The sequence below is a fragment of the Denticeps clupeoides genome, unplaced genomic scaffold (genome assembly GCF_900700375.1).
Source record: "Denticeps clupeoides unplaced genomic scaffold, fDenClu1.1, whole genome shotgun sequence".
NCBI lineage: Eukaryota > Metazoa > Chordata > Actinopteri > Clupeiformes > Denticipitidae > Denticeps > Denticeps clupeoides.
This window is the reverse complement of record NW_021629989.1, coordinates 13,166-32,638: the sequence shown is the minus strand read 5'-3', so window position 1 is coordinate 32,638 and position 19,473 is coordinate 13,166. Positions and strand designations below refer to the sequence as shown.

Genomic DNA, 19,473 nt, shown 5'->3' with positions numbered 1-19,473 from the left:
ATGTGATAAAATATTGGAGAGCAAATGCTTAGTTACCCTAATTGCATTTTTCAAGAGACTGGTAACTTGTGGAGGTGCATGATTAAAGTATTCTTAGTTTGTGTAGCAAAGAAAGATGAATAATTTGATTGGTGTCAAGAGTCATGGGAACATCACAAAGTGGGCAGGTCAATGCAGGAAAGGGCGTGGTTTCCAGTCAGTGTGTTTATCCATGTGGTGATGTCACTGTCTGGGTCTCTGTTAAGTACTGGCAGCCATCTTCTGCCATTTCATTATAGTTCATGCTTTTTTTGGAAGGGGAAATTCATTCTCAAATATGTGGTCTTCCCAGACTGAGGTTGTACCTCTGCATTTTGCTAGTGCTGACTCCTACAAAGTCCCCATATGTGGGCATCTAGACTGCATCATTCCTGATAGCGGCAGACTGCGTTTACCCTCTCACTAGCGTGTTGTTCAAAACTAAACCACAAACACAATTGTCTGCTTAGAATCAGTCCTAGAGTCAGCTAAAGAAATCTACAGCAGCTTCAGTTCTTCTTATCATACGAAATGATTGAGATTGTCCACTACATGAGCAACTTCATTAATACATTGACACCAGATGCAGTTGAAAATGTTTCAGATCTTCTTATGGAGTTCATTCTTGTGTTTTTGCTTTGAAAAAAAAAAAAAAAAACTAAACATTTGGAATTTGTCACAGCATCTCCCTTTTCCTAAGGAACCCTAGTTCCTATTTGTCAATCAAAAAAAGTTGAAAATATGGAGCACTTCACTGATTTGTGTGTCATCTTTTTGCAAGTTCCATGCTAATCTTGGTACAACATCTTCCTAGACCCAAGTGACTCTTTGTCTAATTAAAATGAACAAAATATGGAACGCTTCACGGATTTGCGTGTCTCCTTCCGCGAGGGGCAATGCTAATCTTCTCTGTATTCGATTCCAATTTTAGTTATATGTGCAGGCCGTAGCAAGCACATCAACAAGCTTCTCGGCTGCCACTTATAATCTGACCAAATCATTGTTCTGCTCACCAAGTAACCTTGTATGGAGTAGTGTGGTAAAAATTGATGAAAATATGTAGAGAGCAAATGCGTTAGTTACCCTAATTGCATTTTCCAAGAGGCTGTTAATTGTAGAGGTGCATGATTAAAGGTGGTCAGTTTGTGTAGCAAAGAAAGATGAATAATTTGATTGGTGTCAAGAGTCATGGGAACATCCACAAAGTGGGCAGGTCAATGCAGGAAAGGGGCGTGGTTCCCAGGCAGTGTGTTTATTCCCGGGGTGATGTCACTGTCTGGGTCTCTGTTAAGGTACTGGCAGCCATCTTCTGCCATTTCATTATAGTTCATGCTTTTTTGGAAGGGGAAATTTCATTCTCAAATATGTTGTCTTCCCAGACTGAGGTTGTACCTCTGCATTTTGCTAGTGCTGACTCCTACAAAGTCCCCATATGTGGGCATCTAGACTGCATCATTCCTGATAGCGACAGACCTGCGTTTACACTCTCACAAGCATTTTGTTCACAACTAAACCACAAACACCAATTGTCTGCGTAGAGTCAGTCTAGTGTCAGCTAAAGAAATGTACAGCAGCTTCAGATCTTCTAATCTTACCAAATGATTGAGATTGTCCACTACATGAGCAACTTCATTAATACATTGACACCAGTTGCATTTGGAAAAGTTTCTGATCTTCTTATGGTCTTTATCCCTGTGTGTTTGCTTTGAAAATAAAATAAATATTTAAAATTTGGCACAGCAACTCCCTTTTCCCAAGGAACCCTAGTTCCTATTTGTCAATCAAAAAAAGTTGAAAATATGGAGCACTTCACTGATTTGTGTGTCATCCCTTTACAAGTTCCATGCTAATCTTGGTACAACATCTTCCTAGTCCCAAGTGACTCTTTGTCTAATTAAAAAAGAACAAAATATGGAACGCTTTGAGGATTTGCATGTCACAATTTCGCAGGGGCCATGCTAATCTTCTCTGTATTGATCCAATTTTAGTCTATGTGCAGGCGTAGCAAGCACATTAACCAGTTTCTCAGCTGCCACTTATAATACTGACCAAATCATTGTTCTGCTCACCAAGACCTTGAAGGGAGTATTGTGTAAAAATTTAATAAAATATTTAGAGAGCAAATGCTTAGTTACCCTAATTGCATTTTCCAAGAGGCTGGTAACTTGTGGAGGTGCATGATTAAAGTATTCTTAGTTTGTGTAGCAAAGAAAGAAGAATAATTTGATTGGTGTCAAGAGTCATAGGAACATCACAAAGTGGGCAGGTCAATGCAGGAAAGGGGCGTGGTTCCAGGCAGTTTGTTTATTCCACGTGATGATGTCACTGTCTGGGTCTCTGTTAAGGTTCTGGCAGCAATCTTCTGCCATTTTATTATAGTTCATGCCTTATTAGCACGGGAAATTTCATTCTCAAATATGTGGTCTTCCCAGACTGAGGTTGTACCTCTGCATTTTGCTAGTGCTGACTCCTACAAAGTCCCCATATGTGGGCATCTAGACTGCATCATTCCTGATAGCGACAGACTGTGTTTACACTCTCACAAGCATTTTGTTCACAACTAAACCACAAACACAATTGTCTGTGTAGAGTCAGTCCTAGAGTCAGCTAAAGAAATGTACAGCAGCTTCAGATCTTCTAATCTTACCAAATGATTGAGATTGTCCACTACATGAGCAACTTCATTAATATATTGACACCAGATGCAGTTGGAAATGTTTCTGATCTTCTTATGGTCTTCTTCCCTGTGTATTTGCTTTGAAAATAAAAAAAATGAACATTTGGAATTTGGCACAGCATCTCCCTTTCCCAAGGAACCCTAGTTCCTATTTGTCAATCAAAAAAATTTGAAAATATGGAGCACTTCACTGATTTGTGTGTCATCCCTTTACAAGTTCCATGCTAATCTTGGTACAACATCTTCCTAGTCCCAAGTGACTCTTTGTCTAATTAAAAAAGAACAAAATATGGAACGCTTTGAGGATTTGCATGTCACAATTTTGCAGGGGCCGTGCTAATCTTCTCTGTATCGATCCACTTTTAGGATATGTGCAGCCGTAGCAAGCACATTAACCAACTTCTCAGCTGCCACTTATAATACTGACCATATCATTGTTCTGCTCACCAAGACCTTGTATGGAGTATTGTGTAAAAATGTGATAAAATATTTGGAGAGCAAATGCTTAGTGACCCTAATTGCATTTTGCAAGAGGCTGGTAACTTGTGGAGGTGCATGATTAAAGTGTGGTCAGTTTGTGTAGCAAAGAAAGATGAATAATTTGATTGGTGTCAAGAGTCATGGGAACATCACAAAGTGGGCAGGTCAATGCAGGAAAGGGGCGTGGTTCCAGGAGGTGTGTTTATTCCACGTGGTAATGTCACTGTCTGGGTCTCTGTTAAGGTACTGGCAGCCATCTTCTGTCATTTCATTATAGTTCATGCTTTTTTGGCAGGGGAAATTTCATTCTCAAACATGTGGTCTTCCCAGACTGTGGTTGTACCTCTGCATTTTGCTAGTGCTGACTCCTACAAAGTCCCCATATGTGGGCATCTAGACTGCATCATTCCTGATAGCGACAGACTGCGTTTACACTCTCACAAGCATTTTGTTCACAACTAAACCACAAACACAATTGTCTGCGTAGAGTCAGTCCTAGAGTCAGCTAAAGAAATGTACAGCAGCTTCAGATCTTCTAATCTTACCAAATGATTGAGATTGTCCACTACATGAGCAACTTCATTAATACATTGACACCAGTTGCATTTGGAAAAGTGTCTGATCTTCTTATGGTCTTTATCCCTGTGTGTTTGCTTTGAAAATAAAATAAACATTTAGAATTTGGCACAGCATCTCCCTTTTCCTAAGGAACCCTAGTTCCTATTTGTCAATTAAAAAAAGTTGCAAATATGGAGCACTTCACTGATTTGTGTGTCATCCCTTTACAAGTTACATGTTTTGAAAGCCCCTTTTGTTTAAAGTCCAAGATTTTCGAGCGCAGTTTGCTCACAGCCATACCAGCTGAAGAACGCCCAATCTCGTCTGATCTCAGAAGCTAAGAAGGCTTGGACCTGGTTAGTACCTGGATGGGAGACTGCCTGGGAATACAGCTGCTGTGAGCTTTGAATATTGAAAAACTTTTTAAAATGAAGTTATTTACATCACTGTGTTAGCTTTTTTTCAAATTAACTTAAGGGGTATTTTCACTCTTTGAGATTTTTTCCCGCCTTTTTTCTTTTTCTTTTTTTTTTTTTTTTTTTTACAAACTTTTCTTCAGGTTTCTGTGTCTTTGCGTGCTCTACGTCAATCATTCAGAGACTTGGCTTTGGAGTGGGGTGGAGCTTAATCGATTAGGTGGGGTTGTCCGAACCTCAGCCTTAAGGTGCGACGCACCCTGATGTCTGTTTAATATCTGATAGGTCCCCCAGCGTGGGACTACATATTCAATCAAAAGAAATAACCACTTTTGGGTCTAAATGCCCTTGGTATTCCACAACATGGAAAACTTCCTAGTTTGTGCCTTTGTTGTATAGTGGTGAGCATAGCTGCCTTCAGGTTAGTTGACCCGGGTTGGACTCCCAGCCAACGCAGTCCTCTTTTTTCATCCTGCTTTTGTGTTGTGCAACTTTTTAAGCCAAATTTTGGCTAAGGTCATGTTTTCATCTCAAGTGTTCTATAACACATCAGGATCTAAAAAACCTAATGAGTGGTAGTGTGGCCGAGCGGTCTAAGGCGCTGGATTTAGGCTTCAGTCTCTTCGGAGGCGTGGGTTCAAATCCCACCGCTGCCATTATGATGAAAACTACAAGGAACTAATTGTAGTGTTTTGTTTTAGGTGTTCATCAAGCAGCCATGCAAACACAATACACCCACGACACACCTGATGGTGAACATCTAGCAGTCAATAACATTCATCCTCTGTCCTTTTACCCACGCACTCATTCACCTGGCCATAAATTGTTCTCAAAATCCTGAGTATAGCTTCTAACTACACATCAAACATTAGTTTGACTCCTTATCAGTGCCATGCTCCCTTTAAGAAAATCTACGACAACCTGCAAGCTGTGTGCATTGGTGGTATAGTGGTGAGCATAGCTGCTTCCCAAGCAGTTGACCCGGGTTCGATTCCCAGCCAATGCAATGGACCTTTTACAACAACACGCAAACCATTGATCTTTGTACGATGCTTTTGGTTGTCTCCTGTCACTGTATGTTCTGTGAAGCATTACTAGTTTCCTCAAAATAGTCATGGTAAAGATGTTGCATTTAATATATCTCACAGAAGGTAGCTTGTCTGAAAGGTCTGTGCTACTAGTGTAAATGTCCAGTCTGTTTTACAAATGTGGGTTCAAATCCCACAACTGCCTATGTGATTAAAAATGCAGTAAAGGTCATGAACTAGTTTTTGTTTGTTTAATATGAACAATGCATGCATTCTGTAAAGTTCATGCCCTGTCATGTCACACACACTTTTGTATCTGGCCATGCATTGCTGCTGTTGCCCTGCCCATGGATTCTTTCAGGCATCCAGCACTAGATCGATTCCTCACCAGTGCCATGCTTTCTGTGGGTAAAACTGTGACAATTGCTCGGACGAATTAGTTAATGCTTCTAATCATCATGTAGTTACATCACCACTCACTTCCACAGCCCATCTCAATCTGATCTGTATTCAACCAAAAGCAATAACCACTTTTGGGTCTAAATGCCCTTGGTATTCCACAACATGGAAAACTTCCTAGTTTGTGCCTTGGTTGTATAGTGGTGAGCATAGCTGCCTTCCAATTAGTTGACCCAGGTTGGACTCCCAACCAACGCAGTCCTTTTTTTTGTCCTGCTTTTGTGTTGTGCAACTTTTTAAGCCAAATTTTGGCTAAGGTCATGTCTTCATCTCAAGTGTTCAATAACAAATCAGAATCGGAAATGAGCTAACGAATGGTAGTGTGGCCGAGCGGTCTAAGGCGCTGGATTAAGGCTCCAGTCTCTTCGGGGCGTGGGTTCAAATCCTACCGCTGCCATTATGTTTTAAAGTACAGGGAACTAATTGTAGTGTTTAGTTTTAGGTGTTCATCAAGCAGCCATGCAAACAAAATACACCTATGACACACCTAATGGTGAACATCTAGCAGTCAATAATATTCATCCTCTGTCTTTTTACAAATCTCACCTCTGCCTATATGATTAAACCAGCAGTGAAAGTTAAGGACTTTTTTTTTTTGTTTAAAATGCACAATGCATGCATTCTGTAAAGTTCATGCTCTGTCATGTCACACACACTTTTTTTATCTGGCCATGCATTGCTGCTGTTGCCCTGACCATGGATTCTTTCAGGAATCCAGCATTAGATTGATTGCTCACCCGGGCCATGCTCTCTGTGGGAAAATCTGTGACAATTGCCCAGAGGAATTAAATAATGCTTCTTAACATCATGTAGTTACACCACCACTCACTTCCACAGCCCATCTCAATCTGATCTGTATTCAACCAAAAGCAAATACAACTTTTTGGTCTAAATGCACTTTGGTATTCCACAACATGGAAAACTTCCTAGTTTGTGCCTTGGTTGAAGATTCACACCCCTCAACCACCCCACTCCAGAAACACAGACCACCATCACTCCTCACCCCCCCCACCCTCCTCCGTCACCCCCCCCTTCCCAGAGACAATGAACCCTGTCACACCTCTCTCCCCCCCACCCTCCTCCCTCCCCCTCCCCTGCCCAGAGTCAACGACTCCAATCACAACCCCCCCACCCCCCCTGAAACTCAGAATACACGTTGAAGATGTGCGTTGGCTGTTCCAGAAACAGAAGACCAGGAAAGCCGCAGGTCCAGACAGTGTCTCCCCCTCTTGTCTCAAAGCCTGTGCTGAACAGCTGGCTCCCATCTTCCCCCACATCTTCAACAGATCCCTGGAGCTGTGTGAAGTTCCCACCTGCTTCAAACGCTCCACCATTATTCCGGTCCCCAAGAAACCCACCATCACTGTTCCAAATGACTACAGACCTGTCGTCTTGACGTCTGTGGTCATGAAATCCTTTGAACGCCTGGTTTTAGCCCATCTAAAGGACATCACAGAACACCAACTGGACCCCCTGCAGTTTGCCTACCGGGCAAACAGGTCGGTGGATGATGTAGTGAATATGGGGCTGCATTACATCCTGCAACATCTCGACCGCCCGGGAACCTATGCCAGGATTCTGTTTGTGGACTTCAGCTCGGCATTCAACACCATTGTGCCTGAACTCCTCACCTCCAAACTCTCCCAGCTCAGCGTGTCACCTGGTACCTGCAAGTGGATCACCAGCTTCCTGACAGACAGGAAGCAGCAAGTGAGGCTGAGGGAGATCACTTCTGGAACACGGTCCCTCAGTACTGGTGCCCCTCACAGATGTGTCCTCTCCCCACTTCTCTTCTCCCTGTACACCAACGACTGCCCTCCAGGAACTCAACTGTGAAACTCCTGAAGTTTGCAGACGACACCACTGTCATTGGGCTCATCCAGGATGGTGATGAGTCTGCATACCGACAGGAAGTTGAGCGTCTGGTACTCTGGTGCAGTCAACACAACCTGGTGCTGAACACGCTTAAGACTGTGGAGATGACGGTGGACTTCAGGAGACATCCCTCAACATTGCTCCCCCTCACTATATCAGACAGGCTGGTGTCTATTGTGGAGACCTTCACATTCCTAGGCACCACCATTTCCCAGGACCTGAAGTGGGAGACCAACATCTCCTCCATCCTCAAAAAGACCCAGCAGAGGATGTACTTCCTGAGGTAACTGGGGAAGTACAGTCTTCCACAGGAGCTGCTGATCCAGTTCTACACTGCGGTCATTGAGTCTGTCCTGTGCTCCTCCATCACTGTCTGGTATGGAGCAGCCACTAAACCGGACAGGATCAGACTGCAGCGGACTGTACGGTCAGCAGAAAGGATCACCGGTGCCCCCTTGCCCTCCATCCAGGACCTGTACCTCTCAAGATCCAGGAAAAGGGCAGGGAAAATCATCTCAGACCCCTCACACCCTGGTCACAGGCTCTTTGACCTGCTGCTCGCTGGCAGACATTATAGAAGCCTGCAGACCAGGACCAGCCGACACAAGAACAGTTTCTTCCCCCTCGCCATCTCCCTCCTAAACGGCTGATACTGTAAATCTCATCCATCATTACACACTGCACTTTATGTTCACTTGTATATAAGATTTCGTTTGTTTTTTGCCTATTTATTCATAAATAGTAGATATAGTTATAGTTATTTATAAATCACAAACAATCCACAACTTGGACAATAACACAACACCCTTACACATTGTTGTTGTTGTTGTTTGTTGTTGTTGTTGTTTTTTATCTTTTTTTCCTACATTGTACTTGAGAGACACCATCTACCGGAATCAATTTCCTTGTATGTGCTTGCACTTACTTGGCCAATAAATACGATTCTGTTTCTGATTCTGAATAGTGTTGAGCATAGCTGCCTTCCAAGCAAGATACCCAGGTTCGACTCCCAGCCAATGCAGTCCTCTTTTTTTAAGCCAAATTTTGGATGAGGTCATGTCTTCATCTCAAGTGTTCTTTAACACATCAGGATCTAAAATGAGCCGAGTGGGCTAAGGCGCTGGATTTAGGCTCCAGTCTCTTCGGAGGCGTCGGTTCAAATCCCACCGCTGCCATTATGTTTTAAAGTACAGGGAACTAATTGTAGTGCTTAGTTTTAGGTGTTCATCAAGCAGCCATTAAAACACAATACACCCACGACACACCTGATGGTGAACATCTAGCAGTCAATAACATTCATCCTGTCCTTTTACCCACGCACTCTTTCACCTGGCCATAAATTGTTCTCAAAATCCTGAGTATAGCTTCTAACTACACATCAAACATTAGTTTGACCCCTTATCAGTGCCATGCTCCCTTTAAGAAAAACTACAACATCCTGCAAGCTGTGTGCATTGGTGGTATAGTGGTGAGCATAGCTGCTTCCCAAGCAGTTGACCCGGGTTCGATTCCCGGCCAATGCAATGGACCTTTTACAACAACACGCAAACTATTGATCTTTGTACGATGCTTTTGGTTGTCCCCTGTCACTGTATGTTCTGTGAAGCATTACTAGTTTCCCCAAAATAGTCATGGTAAAGATGTTGCATTTAATAAATCTCACAGAAGGTAGCTTGTCTGAAAGGTCTGTGCTACTAGTGTAAATGTCCAGTCTGTTGTACAAATGTGGGTTCAAATCCCACAACTGCCTATGTGATTAAAAATGCAGTAAAGGTCATGAATTAGTTTTTGTTTGTTTAAAATGAACAATGCATGCATTCGGTAAAGTTCATACCCTGTCATGTCGCACACACTTTTGTATCTGGCCATGCATTGCTGCTGGATGCATGGATTCTTTCAGGCATCCAGCACTAGATCGATTCCTCACCAGTGCCATGCTGTCTGTGGGTAAAACTGTGACAATTGCTCAGAAGAATTAGTTAATGCTTCTAAACATTATGTAGTTACATCACCAATCACTTCCACAGCCCATCTCAATCTGATCTGTATTCAACCAAAAGCAATAACCACTTTTGGGTCTAAATGCCCTTGGTATTCCACAACATGGAAAACTTCTTAGTTTGTGCCTTGGTTGTATAGTGGTGAACATAACTGCCTTCCAATTAGTTTACCCGGGTTCGACTCCCAGCCAACGCAGTCCTTTTTTTTGTCCTGCTTTTGTGTTGTGAAATTTTAAGCCACATTTTGGCTAAGGTCATGTTTTCATCTCAATTGTTCTATAACACATCAGGATCTAAAATAAGCTAACGAATGGTAGTGTGGCCGAGCGGTCTAAGGCGCTGGATTTAAGCTCCAGTCTCTTTGGAGGCGTGGGTTCAAATCCCACCGCTGCCATTATGATGAAAACTACAAGGAACTAATTGTAGTGCTTAGTTTTAGGTGTTCATCAAGCAGCCATGAAAACACAATACACCCAGGACACAAGTGATGGTGAACATCTAGCAGTCAACAACATTCATCCTCTTTCATTTTACAAATCTCACCTCTGCCTTTATGATTAAACCAGCAGTGAAAGTTACGAATTAGTTTTTGTTTGTTTAAAATGCACAATGCATGCATTCTGTAAAGTTCATGCTCTGTCATGTCACACACACACTTTTTTCATTTGGCCATGCATTGCTGCTGTTGCCCTGACCATGGATTCTTTCAGGCATCCGGCACTAGACTGATTCCTCACCAGTGCCATGCTGTCTGTGGGAAAAACTGTGACAATTGCTCAGAAGAATTAGTTAATTTTTCTAAACATCATGTAGTTACAGTACCACTCACTTCCACAGCCCATCTCAATCTGATCTCTATTCAACCAAAAGAAATAACCACTTTTGGGTCTAAATGCCCTTGGTATTCCACAACATGGAAAACTTCCTAGTTTGTGCCTTTGTTGTATAGTGGTGAGCATAGCTGCCTTCAGGTTAGTTGACCCGGGTTGGACTCCCAGCCAATGCAGTCCTCTTTTTTCATCCTGCTTTTGTGTTGTGCAACTTTTTAAGCCAAATTTTGGCTAAGGTCATGTTTTCATCTCAATTGTTCTATAACACATCAGGATCTAAAATAAGCTAACGAGTGGTAGTGTGGTCGAGCGGTCTAAGGCGCTGGATTTAAGCTCCAGTCTCCTTGGAGGCGTGGGTTCAAATCCCACCGCTGCCATTATGATGAAAACTACAAGGAACTAATTGTAGTGCTTAGTTTTAGGTGTTCATCAAGCAGCCATGAAAACACAATACACCCAGGACACAAGTGATGGTGAACACCTAGCAGTCAACAACATTCATCCTCTTTCATTTTACAAATCTCACCTCTGCCTTTATGATTAAACCAGCAGTGAAAGTTACGAATTTGTTTTTGTTTGTTTAAAATGCACAATGCATGCATTCTGTAAAGTTCATGCTCTGTCATGTCACACACACACTTTTTTCATTTGGCCATGCATTGCTGCTGTTGCCCTGACCATGGATTCTTTCAGGCATCCAGCACTAGACTGATTCCTCACCAGTGCCATGCTGTCTGTGGGAAAAACTGTGACAATTGCTCAGAAGAATTAGTTAATTTTTCTAAACATCATGTAGTTACAGTACCACTCACTTCCACAGCCCATCTCAATCTGATCTCTATTCAACCAAAAGAAATAACCACTTTTGGGTCTAAATGCCCTTGGTATTCCACAACATGGAAAACTTCCTAGTTTGTGCCTTTGTTGTACAGTGGTGAGCATAGCTGCCTTCAGGTTAGTTGACCCGGGTTGGACTCCCAGCCAACGCAGTCCTCTTTTTTCATCCTGCTTTTGTGTTGTGCAACTTTTTAAGCCAAATTTTGGCTAAGGTCATGTTTTCATCTCAAGTGTTCTATAACACATCAGGATCTAAAATAACCTAATGAGTGGTAGTGTGGCCGAGCGGTCTAAGGCGCTGGATTTAGGCTCCAGTCTCTTCGGAGGCGTGGGTTCAAATCCCACCGCTGCCATTATATTTTAAAGTACAGGGAACTAATTGTAGTGCTTAGTTTTAGGTGTTCATCAAGCAGCCATTAAAACACAATACACCCACGACACACCTGATGGTGAACATCTAGCAGTCAATAACATTCATCCTCTGTCCTTTTACCCACGCACTCTTTCACCTGGCCATAAATTGTTCTCAAAATCCTGAGTATAGCTTCTAACTACACATCAAACATTAGTTTGACTCCTTATCAGTGCCATGCTCCCTTTAAGAAAATCTACGACAACCTGCAAGCTGTGTGCATTGGTGGTATAGTGGTGAGCATAGCTGCTTCCCAAGCAGTTGACCCGGGTTCGATTCCCGGCCAATGCAATGGACCTTTTACAACAACACGCAAACCATTGATCTTTGAACGATGCTTTTGGTTGTCTCCTGTCACTGTATGTTCTGTGAAGCATTACTAGTTTCCTCAAAATAGTCATGGTAAAGATGTTGCATTTAATATATCTCACAGAAGGTAGCTTGTCTGAAAGGTCTGTGCTACTAGTGTAAATGTCCAGTCTGTTTTACAAATGTGGGTTCAAATCCCACAACTGCCTATGTGATTAAAAATGCAGTAAAGGTCATGAACTAGTTTTTGTTTGTTTAAAATGAACAATGCATGCATTCTGTAAAGTTCATGCCCTGTCATGTCACACACACTTTTGTATCTGGCCATGCATTGCTGCTGTTGCCCTGCCCATGGATTCTTTCAGGCATCCAGCACTAGATCGATTCCTCACCAGTGCCATGGTTTCTGTGGGTAAAACTGTGACAATTGCTCGGACGAATTAGTTAATGCTTCTAATCATCATGTAGTTACATCACCACTCACTTCCACAGCCCATCTCAATCTGATCTGTATTCAACCAAAAGCAATAACCACTTTTGGGTCTAAATGCCCTTGGTATTCCACAACATGGAAAACTTCCTAGTTTGTGCCTTGGTTGTATAGTGGTGAGCATAGCTGCCTTCCAATTAGTTGACCCAGGTTGGACTCCCAACCAATGCAGTCCTTTTTTTTGTCCTGCTTTTGTGTTGTGCAACTTTTTAAGCCAAATTTTGGCTAAGGTCATGTTTTCATCTCAAGTGTTCTATAACACATCAGGATCTAAATTAACCTAATGAGTGGTAGTGTGGCCGAGCGGTCTAAGGCGCTGGATTTAGGCTCCAGTCTCTTCGGAGGCGTGGGTTCAAATCCCACCGCTGCCATTATGATGAAAACTACAAGGAACTAATTGTAGTGTTTTGTTTTAGGTGTTCATCAAGCAGCCATGCAAACACAATACACCCACGACACACCTGATGGTGAACATCTAGCAGTCAATAACATTCATCCTCTGTCCTTTTACCCACGCACTCTTTCACCTGGCCATAAATTGTTCTCAAAATCCTGAGTATAGCTTCTAACTACACATCAAACATTAGTTTGACTCCTTATCAGTGCCATGCTCCCTTTAAGAAAATCTACGACAACCTGCAAGCTGTGTGCATTGGTGGTATAGTGGTGAGCATAGCTGCTTCCCAAGCAGTTGACCCGGGTTCGATTCCCGGCCAATGCAATGGACCTTTTACAACAACACGCAAACCATTGATCTTTGTACGATGCTTTTGGTTGTCTCCTGTCACTGTATGTTCTGTGAAGCATTACTAGTTTCCTCAAAATAGTCATGGTAAAGATGTTGCATTTAATAAATCTCACAGAAGGTAGCTTGTCTGAAAGGTCTGTGCTACTAGTGTAAATGTCCAGTCTGTTGTACAAATGTGGGTTCAAATCCCACAACTGCCTATGTGATTAAAAATGCAGTAAAGGTCATGAATTAGTTTTTGTTTGTTTAAAATGAACAATGCATGCATTCGGTAAAGTTCATACCCTGTCATGTCGCACACACTTTTGTATCTGGCCATGCATTGCTGCTGGATGCATGGATTCTTTCAGGCATCCAGCACTAGATCGATTCCTCACCAGTGCCATGCTGTCTGTGGGTAAAACTGTGACAATTGCTCAGAAGAATTAGTTAATGCTTCTAAACATTATGTAGTTACATCATCCAATCACTTCCACAGCCCATCTCAATCTGATCTGTATTCAAACCATCAGAATCGGAAATGAGCTAACGAATGGTAGTGTGGCCGAGCGGTCTAAGGCGCTGGATTAAGGCTCCAGTCTCTTCGGAGGCGTGGGTTCAAATCCCACCGCTGCCATTATGTTTTAAAGTACAGGGAACTAATTGTAGTGTTTAGTTTTAGGTGTTCATCAAGCAGCCATGCAAACAAAATACACCTATGACACACCTAATGGTGAACATCTAGCAGTCAATAATATTCATCCTCTGTCTTTTTACAAATCTCACCTCTGCCTATATGATTAAACCAGCAGTGAAAGTTAAGGACTTTTTTTTTTTGTTTAAAATGCACAATGCATGCATTCTGTAAAGTTCATGCTCTGTCATGTCACACACACTTTTTTATCTGGCCATGCATTGCTGCTGTTGCCCTGACCATGGATTCTTTCAGGAATCCAGCATTAGATTGATTGCTCACCCGGGCCATGCTCTCTGTGGGAAAATCTGTGACAATTGCCCAGAGGAATTAAATAATGCTTCTTAACATCATGTAGTTACACCACCACTCACTTCCACAGCCCATCTCAATCTGATCTGTATTCAACCAAAAGCAAATACAACTTTTTGGTCTAAATGCACTTTGGTATTCCACAACATGGAAAACTTCCTAGTTTGTGCCTTGGTTGAAGATTCACACCCCTCAACCACCCCACTCCAGAAACACAGACCACCATCACTCCTCACCCCCCCCATCCTCCTCTGTCACCCACCCCTTCCCAGAGACAATGAACCCTGTCACACCTCTCTCCCCCCCACCCTCCTCCCTCACCCTCCCCTGCCCAGAGTCAACGACTCCAATCACAACCCCCCCACCCCCCCTGAAACTCAGAATACACGTTGAAGATGTGCGTTGGCTGTTCCAGAAACAGAAGACCAGGAAAGCCGCAGGTCCAGACAGTGTCTCCCCCTCTTGTCTCAAAGCCTGTGCTGAACAGCTGGCTCCCATCTTCCCCCACATCTTCAACAGATCCCTGGAGCTGTGTGAAGTTCCCACCTGCTTCAAACGCTCCACCATTATTCCGGTCCCCAAGAAACCCACCATCACTGTTCCAAATGACTACAGACCTGTCGTCTTGACGTCTGTGGTCATGAAATCCTTTGAACGCCTGGTTTTAGCCCATCTAAAGGACATCACAGAACACCAACTGGACCCCCTGCAGTTTGCCTACCGGGCAAACAGGTCGGTGGATGATGTAGTGAATATGGGGCTGCATTACATCCTGCAACATCTCGACCGCCCGGGAACCTATGCCAGGATTCTGTTTGTGGACTTCAGCTCGGCATTCAACACCATTGTGCCTGAACTCCTCACCTCCAAACTCTCCCAGCTCAGCGTGTCACCTGGTACCTGCAAGTGGATCACCAGCTTCCTGACAGACAGGAAGCAGCAAGTGAGGCTGAGGGAGATCACTTCTGGAACACGGTCCCTCAGTACTGGTGCCCCTCACAGATGTGTCCTCTCCCCACTTCTCTTCTCCCTGTACACCAACGACTGCCCTCCAGGAACTCAACTGTGAAACTCCTGAAGTTTGCAGACGACACCACTGTCATTGGGCTCATCCAGGATGGTGATGAGTCTGCATACCGACAGGAAGTTGAGCGTCTGGTACTCTGGTGCAGTCAACACAACCTGGTGCTGAACACGCTTAAGACTGTGGAGATGACGGTGGACTTCAGGAGACATCCCTCAACATTGCTCCCCCTCACTATATCAGACAGGCTGGTGTCTATTGTGGAGACCTTCACATTCCTAGGCACCACCATTTCCCAGGACCTGAAGTGGGAGACCAACATCTCCTCCATCCTCAAAAAGACCCAGCAGAGGATGTACTTCCTGAGGTAACTGGGGAAGTACAGTCTTCCACAGGAGCTGCTGATCCAGTTCTACACTGCGGTCATTGAGTCTGTCCTGTGCTCCTCCATCACTGTCTGGTATGGAGCAGCCACTAAACCGGACAGGATCAGACTGCAGCGGACTGTACGGTCAGCAGAAAGGATCACCGGTGCCCCCTTGCCCTCCATCCAGGACCTGTACCTCTCAAGATCCAGGAAAAGGGCAGGGAAAATCATCTCAGACCCCTCACACCCTGGTCACAGGCTCTTTGACCTGCTGCTCGCTGGCAGACGTTATAGAAGCCTGCAGACCAGGACCAGCCGACACAAGAACAGTTTCTTCCCCCTCGCCATCTCCCTCCTAAACGGCTGATACTGTAAATCTCATCCATCATTACACACTGCACTTTATGTTCACTTGTATATAAGATTTCGTTTGTTTTTTGCCTATTTATTCATAAATAGTAGATATAGTTATAGTTATTTATAAATCACAAACAATCCACAACTTGGACAATAACACAACACCCTTACACATTGTTGTTGTTGTTGTTTGTTGTTGTTGTTGTTTTTTATCTTTTTTTCCTACATTGTACTTGAGAGACACCATCTACCGGAATCAATTTCCTTGTATGTGCTTGCACTTACTTGGCCAATAAATACGATTCTGTTTCTGATTCTGAATAGTGTTGAGCATAGCTGCCTTCCAAGCAAGATACCCAGGTTCGACTCCCAGCCAATGCAGTCCTCTTTTTTTAAGCCAAATTTTGGATGAGGTCATGTCTTCATCTCAAGTGTTCTTTAACACATCAGGATCTAAAATGAGCCGAGTGGGCTAAGGCGCTGGATTTAGGCTCCAGTCTCTTCGGAGGCGTCGGTTCAAATCCCACCGCTGCCATTATGTTTTAAAGTACAGGGAACTAATTGTAGTGCTTAGTTTTAGGTGTTCATCAAGCAGCCATTAAAACACAATACACCCACGACACACCTGATGGTGAACATCTAGCAGTCAATAACATTCATCCTGTCCTTTTACCCACGCACTCTTTCACCTGGCCATAAATTGTTCTCAAAATCCTGAGTATAGCTTCTAACTACACATCAAACATTAGTTTGACCCCTTATCAGTGCCATGCTCCCTTTAAGAAAAACTACAACATCCTGCAAGCTGTGTGCATTGGTGGTATAGTGGTGAGCATAGCTGCTTCCCAAGCAGTTGACCCGGGTTCGATTCCCGGCCAATGCAATGGACCTTTTACAACAACACGCAAACTATTGATCTTTGTACGATGCTTTTGGTTGTCCCCTGTCACTGTATGTTCTGTGAAGCATTACTAGTTTCCCCAAAATAGTCATGGTAAAGATGTTGCATTTAATAAATCTCACAGAAGGTAGCTTGTCTGAAAGGTCTGTGCTACTAGTGTAAATGTCCAGTCTGTTGTACAAATGTGGGTTCAAATCCCACAACTGCCTATGTGATTAAAAATGCAGTAAAGGTCATGAATTAGTTTTTGTTTGTTTAAAATGAACAATGCATGCATTCGGTAAAGTTCATACCCTGTCATGTCGCACACACTTTTGTATCTGGCCATGCATTGCTGCTGGATGCATGGATTCTTTCAGGCATCCAGCACTAGATCGATTCCTCACCAGTGCCATGCTGTCTGTGGGTAAAACTGTGACAATTGCTCAGAAGAATTAGTTAATGCTTCTAAACATTATGTAGTTACATCACCAATCACTTCCACAGCCCATCTCAATCTGATCTGTATTCAACCAAAAGCAATAACCACTTTTGGGTCTAAATGCCCTTGGTATTCCACAACATGGAAAACTTCTTAGTTTGTGCCTTGGTTGTATAGTGGTGAACATAACTGCCTTCCAATTAGTTTACCCGGGTTCGACTCCCAGCCAACGCAGTCCTTTTTTTTGTCCTGCTTTTGTGTTGTGAAATTTTAAGCCACATTTTGGCTAAGGTCATGTTTTCATCTCAATTGTTCTATAACACATCAGGATCTAAAATAAGCTAACGAATGGTAGTGTGGCCGAGCGGTCTAAGGCGCTGGATTTAAGCTCCAGTCTCTTTGGAGGCGTGGGTTCAAATCCCACCGCTGCCATTATGATGAAAACTACAAGGAACTAATTGTAGTGCTTAGTTTTAGGTGTTCATCAAGCAGCCATGAAAACACAATACACCCAGGACACAAGTGATGGTGAACATCTAGCAGTCAACAACATTCATCCTCTTTCATTTTACAAATCTCACCTCTGCCTTTATGATTAAACCAGCAGTGAAAGTTACGAATTAGTTTTTGTTTGTTTAAAATGCACAATGCATGCATTCTGTAAAGTTCATGCTCTGTCATGTCACACACACACTTTTTTCATTTGGCCATGCATTGCTGCTGTTGCCCTGACCATGGATTCTTTCAGGCATCCAGCACTAGACTGATTCCTCACCAGTGCCATGCTGTCTGTGGGAAAAACTGTGACAATTGCTCAGAAGAATTAGTTAATTTTTCTAAACATCATGTAGTTACAGTACCACTCACTTCCACAGCCCATCTCAATCTGATCTCTATTCAACCAAAAGAAATAACCACTTTTGGGTCTAAATGCCCTTGGTATTCCACAACATGGAAAACTTCCTAGTTTGTGCCTTTGTTGTATAGTGGTGAGCATAGCTGCCTTCAGGTTAGTTGACCCGGGTTGGACTCCCAGCCAACGCAGTCCTCTTTTTTCATCCTGCTTTTGTGTTGTGCAACTTTTTAAGCCAAATTTTGGCTAAGGTCATGTTTTCATCTCAATTGTTCTATAACACATCAGGATCTAAAATAAGCTAACGAGTGGTAGTGTGGTCGAGCGGTCTAAGGCGCTGGATTTAAGCTCCAGTCTCTTTGGAGGCGTGGGTTCAAATCCCACCGCTGCCATTATGATGAAAACTACAAGGAACTAATTGTAGTGCTTAGTTTTAGGTGTTCATCAAGCAGCCATGAAAACACAATACACCCAGGACACAAGTGATGGTGAACACCTAGCAGTCAACAACATTCATCCTCTTTCATTTTACAAATCTCACCTCTGCCTTTATGATTAAACCAGCAGTGAAAGTTACGAATTTGTTTTTGTTTGTTTAAAATGCACAATGCATGCATTCTGTAAAGTTCATGCTCTGTCATGTCACACACACACTTTTTTCATTTGGCCATGCATTGCTGCTGTTGCCCTGACCATGGATTCTTTCAGGCATCCAGCACTAGACTGATTCCTCACCAGTGCCATGCTGTCTGTGGGAAAAACTGTGACAATTGCTCAGAAGAATTAGTTAATTTTTCTAAACATCATGTAGTTACAGTACCACTCACTTCCACAGCCCATCTCAATCTGATCTCTATTCAACCAAAAGAAATAACCACTTTTGGGTCTAAATGCCCTTGGTATTCCACAACATGGAAAACTTCCTAGTTTGTGCCTTTGTTGTATAGTGGTGAGCATAGCTGCCTTCAGGTTAGTTGACCCGGGTTGGACTCCCAGCCAACGCAGTCCTCTTTTTTCATCCTGCTTTTGTGTTGTGCAACTTTTTAAGCCAAATTTTGGCTAAGGTCATGTTTTCATCTCAATTGTTCTATAACACATCAGGATCTAAAATAAGCTAACGAGTGGTAGTGTGGTCGAGCGGTCTAAGGCGCTGGATTTAAGCTCCAGTCTCCTTGGAGGCGTGGGTTCAAATCCCACCGCTGCCATTATGATGAAAACTACAAGGAACTAATTGTAGTGCTTAGTTTTAGGTGTTCATCAAGCAGCCATGAAAACACAATACACCCAGGACACAAGTGATGGTGAACACCTAGCAGTCAACAACATTCATCCTCTTTCATTTTACAAATCTCACCTCTGCCTTTATGATTAAACCAGCAGTGAAAGTTACGAATTTGTTTTTGTTTGTTTAAAATGCACAATGCATGC

General features: G+C 43.1%; 20 non-coding genes and 1 pseudogene across 20 annotated transcripts; 18 read left to right on the top strand and 3 right to left on the bottom strand.

Annotated features, from left to right (window-relative positions):
- Positions 1-864: 864 nt before the first annotated feature.
- On the bottom strand, positions 865-976 carry LOC114779332 (U6 spliceosomal RNA). Its single transcript, XR_003746699.1, has one exon. It is a non-coding gene; the product is annotated as a U6 spliceosomal RNA (small nuclear RNA).
- Positions 977-1,347: 371 nt separating this feature from the next.
- LOC114779335 (U1 spliceosomal RNA) lies at positions 1,348-1,508 on the top strand. Its single transcript, XR_003746702.1, has one exon. It is a non-coding gene; the product is annotated as a U1 spliceosomal RNA (small nuclear RNA).
- A 415-nt stretch (positions 1,509-1,923) lies between these two features.
- Positions 1,924-2,030, bottom strand: LOC114779336 (U6 spliceosomal RNA). The gene has a single exon (XR_003746703.1). It is a non-coding gene; the product is annotated as a U6 spliceosomal RNA (small nuclear RNA).
- A 370-nt stretch (positions 2,031-2,400) lies between these two features.
- LOC114779334 (U1 spliceosomal RNA) lies at positions 2,401-2,560 on the top strand. The gene has a single exon (XR_003746701.1). It is a non-coding gene; the product is annotated as a U1 spliceosomal RNA (small nuclear RNA).
- Positions 2,561-2,978: 418 nt separating this feature from the next.
- On the bottom strand, positions 2,979-3,085 carry LOC114779331 (U6 spliceosomal RNA). Its single transcript, XR_003746698.1, has one exon. It is a non-coding gene; the product is annotated as a U6 spliceosomal RNA (small nuclear RNA).
- Positions 3,086-3,455: 370 nt separating this feature from the next.
- On the top strand, positions 3,456-3,615 carry LOC114779333 (U1 spliceosomal RNA). The gene has a single exon (XR_003746700.1). It is a non-coding gene; the product is annotated as a U1 spliceosomal RNA (small nuclear RNA).
- Positions 3,616-4,019: 404 nt separating this feature from the next.
- Positions 4,020-4,137, top strand: LOC114779329 (uncharacterized; annotated as a pseudogene).
- Positions 4,138-4,723: 586 nt separating this feature from the next.
- trnal-uag (transfer RNA leucine (anticodon UAG)) lies at positions 4,724-4,805 on the top strand. Its single transcript has one exon. It is a non-coding gene; the product is annotated as a tRNA-Leu (tRNA).
- Positions 4,806-5,083: 278 nt separating this feature from the next.
- trnag-ccc (transfer RNA glycine (anticodon CCC)) lies at positions 5,084-5,155 on the top strand. Its single transcript has one exon. It is a non-coding gene; the product is annotated as a tRNA-Gly (tRNA).
- A 3,807-nt stretch (positions 5,156-8,962) lies between these two features.
- On the top strand, positions 8,963-9,034 carry trnag-ccc (transfer RNA glycine (anticodon CCC)). Its single transcript has one exon. It is a non-coding gene; the product is annotated as a tRNA-Gly (tRNA).
- A 789-nt stretch (positions 9,035-9,823) lies between these two features.
- On the top strand, positions 9,824-9,905 carry trnal-uaa (transfer RNA leucine (anticodon UAA)). The gene has a single exon. It is a non-coding gene; the product is annotated as a tRNA-Leu (tRNA).
- Positions 9,906-10,636: 731 nt separating this feature from the next.
- On the top strand, positions 10,637-10,718 carry trnal-uaa (transfer RNA leucine (anticodon UAA)). The gene has a single exon. It is a non-coding gene; the product is annotated as a tRNA-Leu (tRNA).
- Positions 10,719-11,449: 731 nt separating this feature from the next.
- Positions 11,450-11,531, top strand: trnal-uag (transfer RNA leucine (anticodon UAG)). The gene has a single exon. It is a non-coding gene; the product is annotated as a tRNA-Leu (tRNA).
- Positions 11,532-11,809: 278 nt separating this feature from the next.
- Positions 11,810-11,881, top strand: trnag-ccc (transfer RNA glycine (anticodon CCC)). The gene has a single exon. It is a non-coding gene; the product is annotated as a tRNA-Gly (tRNA).
- Positions 11,882-12,678: 797 nt separating this feature from the next.
- On the top strand, positions 12,679-12,760 carry trnal-uag (transfer RNA leucine (anticodon UAG)). Its single transcript has one exon. It is a non-coding gene; the product is annotated as a tRNA-Leu (tRNA).
- Positions 12,761-13,038: 278 nt separating this feature from the next.
- Positions 13,039-13,110, top strand: trnag-ccc (transfer RNA glycine (anticodon CCC)). Its single transcript has one exon. It is a non-coding gene; the product is annotated as a tRNA-Gly (tRNA).
- A 561-nt stretch (positions 13,111-13,671) lies between these two features.
- On the top strand, positions 13,672-13,753 carry trnal-aag (transfer RNA leucine (anticodon AAG)). Its single transcript has one exon. It is a non-coding gene; the product is annotated as a tRNA-Leu (tRNA).
- A 2,928-nt stretch (positions 13,754-16,681) lies between these two features.
- trnag-ccc (transfer RNA glycine (anticodon CCC)) lies at positions 16,682-16,753 on the top strand. Its single transcript has one exon. It is a non-coding gene; the product is annotated as a tRNA-Gly (tRNA).
- Positions 16,754-17,542: 789 nt separating this feature from the next.
- On the top strand, positions 17,543-17,624 carry trnal-uaa (transfer RNA leucine (anticodon UAA)). The gene has a single exon. It is a non-coding gene; the product is annotated as a tRNA-Leu (tRNA).
- A 731-nt stretch (positions 17,625-18,355) lies between these two features.
- On the top strand, positions 18,356-18,437 carry trnal-uaa (transfer RNA leucine (anticodon UAA)). The gene has a single exon. It is a non-coding gene; the product is annotated as a tRNA-Leu (tRNA).
- Positions 18,438-19,168: 731 nt separating this feature from the next.
- trnal-uaa (transfer RNA leucine (anticodon UAA)) lies at positions 19,169-19,250 on the top strand. The gene has a single exon. It is a non-coding gene; the product is annotated as a tRNA-Leu (tRNA).
- Positions 19,251-19,473: the final 223 nt, after the last annotated feature.